Genomic DNA, 3,001 nt, shown 5'->3' with positions numbered 1-3,001 from the left:
TGGATAGGGAGTTGGGTTGTTTTTCTTGGATTGCTTCTGTGTCATAGCTCACCAAAGAAGAGTTTTTAGTAAGAGTACACAGTGAAATGCATGGAGTAAGAGTGAGAGGAATAAAACAATGACTTGAATAAAAGGGAAAAATACTGGATAAAATGAGAAAAAACAGAGGAAGAAAATTTTTTCTTGTCTAAGTAATATTAGTACAAACTTTTATTCTCAGTGAACTAAGAGAAAGTATATATATATATATATATTTCTCCTTCCCCACCCTTTTTTCACAACAAAACTATCTTTTATTTACATTTTTGTGCAGTTAGTAATGCATGACACCAGGTTGCCTAGCAACTGATAGGACTCTTAACCAGAGAGGATGTTCATCTCAAGAGTTAGTGAACTTGTTTGCTTTAGGCATTGGGTCAAATCCTACCTATATATATTTGATCAATTTCCTAGCTTGATGGCTCCCAACAAATCCCCCTTTTCTGTTTTGTTTTTCAGAAAAAGGTGTTTCATTGCAGTTAGAGAAGCTGTATTTGGAGAAGTCTTTAAAGGACCTTTTCCTACTTGAAACCAGTCTAAAGATTGTAGGTACTTGAATTCAGCAAAATAACCCAATATAGTCCAATAGTCCATAATAATAGTGGGCTATCAGCAGAACTGGCAATTATCAGAAGTTGTCGACTTGAACCTTTTACAGCTTAGAGGAACAAAATATTAAGGGTTTTTGAAATGCAAAAAGACAAGTGAGTGCAATGAAGCATAGAAATTAAAATGGTGAAATAATTTTTTAAAAATCCATGAGACATTTTGAGTGTCTGCTTGGAAACATCTTGTATTCTGTGAGGTATTAAGAAAATGGTAAATCAAAGGTGCTAATTTTAGAGATTGATCTAAGATGGCAACTGTGGAACTGGAAACCAACCCTACTCCTAATCCCTCACCTGCAGAAGAGGAGAAAACAGAATCCAACCAGAAGGTTGCTAATCCACAACACTATATTAAACATCTGCTTCAGAACAGATAGGTGCTCTGATTTTTTAAAAATGATAAAAGTAAAACTTGACAAGCAAACCTTCAACTGATCTCTAAGTTTGATACTGTTAGAGACTTTTGGGCTCTATATAACCATATTAGTTGTTCAGTATAATGCCTGGCTGTGATTACTCACTTTTACCAATGGTATTGAATCCATGTGAGAAGATGAGAAAAACAAGCAGGGACGATGACGGTTTATCACACTGAACAAACAGCAGAGGTGAAGTGATCCAGATCATGTTTGACTAGAAACACTGCTGTGCCTTATTGGAGAATCATTTGAAGAGTATAGTGATGATGTGTGTGGAGCTGTTGTTAATGTTAGAGCTAAAGGTGATAAGATAGCAATATAGACTACTGAATGTGAAAACAGAGAGGCTGTTCAACATACAGGGAGACTGTACAAGCAAATGTTAGGAATTCCTCCAAAGATAGAGATTGGTTATCAGTCCCATGCTGACACAGCTACTAAGAGTGGCTCCACCAGTAAAAATAGGTATGTTGTTTAAGAAGACACCTTTTGAGTATTCTGATAGGAGACTGCATCAAACAATCGAAATTTGGGAGATGAACCATAACTCTTCAACAGTACAGTGGACTGCATTTAAACTTGATTCCATCTAAATGTTGCTAAGATATAAGAGAAGTCTCATTTGCCTTTGTCTTGATCTTTTGTGTTTTTCCCCTTAGAGAATCCACTATCCCAATCAATGTATTACAGTACACATTACCCCCAGAATCCATAAATGTGTTCCTGGTATTCTCTGTAATAGTTTAGTACAATTACCATGACAAACACATTTTACCTATTCTCAATATTCAAAAAAAGAGCTTATATCTCTTTAACAGGAAAAAAAATGTTATACTCTGTTTTATGGAGGAGCATATTTTGCTGGTTTGAAAGAGTATGATGCATACAGTTTTCTAGCATTTTTTTCTTTTGTTTTACAGCATTATCATTGCTGTACTTTTGCTGGTGGCTGCTAGACTTTAATTTATTTGTTTCTCTACTTGATAACATCAGTGATTCTGATTTCAGATTTTCATTTGCTTTGCTTTTGTTTTTTTCCTTATGCAACATTGGTAAAGGATCCAGGAATATAACACAAGGGTGAAATAAACATTAATTTTGTGCAAAAAACCCCCAAAAGTACTAATTTTAGAAAACATACTCTTTATATCATTTAGAACATATAGTGACAGTAAAAGAAAATAAATTTAAAATGATAGAAAATAAATGTATTCACTTTTGAGATTTTAATGACTCAAGGTAAAGTTAATTTAATAATCTGGGAACTACTTTCTATTTTTCATTTCCTCTTCACTTTTCTTTCCATACTGTCAGATGATTTCTTAGAGAAAAAGATCAAGATACAACATATATATGTATGGCCACCATTAGATGAATACACTTATTATGTGTTGCAAAAATACTGATACAAAATTAAAAAATAAAAATGATATATTTTCTTCTTGGTCAACTTCTATTTCTTTCAGACACTCCCAGAATTAGCTATTATTTTTGTAGCCATTGCCCAAAGACCTTTACAGACCAACTTTGATCCAAGTGCCGATTCAGGTCCCAGTCCAGGCGCAGTGTGGGTGAGACCATCTTCCACCCCATTGGAATGCCCCCCACCACTCCGCAGCACCTCCCCGGCCCTGCCCGCCGATTAGGAATTCCTGCCATGTTCCGGGAACACCCAGACTCAGTCCTAGCCAGACCCAGTGAGAGTGTGGGAGAGCTGCCTCTCCCCTCTACTCGACCTTGTCCCCTCAAGGCTCAGCTCAGGCCTGGCATACATGCCTGGGGTGTAACCTTGCAGCTGCAATCCCTACAGAGAGAGTAGAGGAGAGAACCACCCAGCTAGTCAAGGAGCAGAACATCTTGCCACAGGGGCACAACAGGTTCACCCTCAAGGGCAGCAGCAAGAAAGAGCTGAGCATAGCGGCCAGACCCAAGACA

General features: G+C 37.1%; 1 pseudogene; it reads left to right on the top strand.

Annotated features, from left to right (window-relative positions):
- The first annotated feature begins 895 nt into the window (after window positions 1-895).
- Window positions 896-1,544, top strand: LOC101589749 (annotated as a pseudogene).
- Window positions 1,545-3,001: the final 1,457 nt, after the last annotated feature.

The sequence above is a fragment of the Octodon degus genome, unplaced genomic scaffold (assembly GCF_000260255.1).
Source record: "Octodon degus isolate 3935 unplaced genomic scaffold, OctDeg1.0 scaffold00016, whole genome shotgun sequence".
In the NCBI taxonomy this organism is placed as follows: domain Eukaryota; kingdom Metazoa; phylum Chordata; class Mammalia; order Rodentia; family Octodontidae; genus Octodon; species Octodon degus.
Note: the sequence above shows the minus strand (reverse complement) of the source record. Positions and strands in the feature narration are given on the sequence as shown.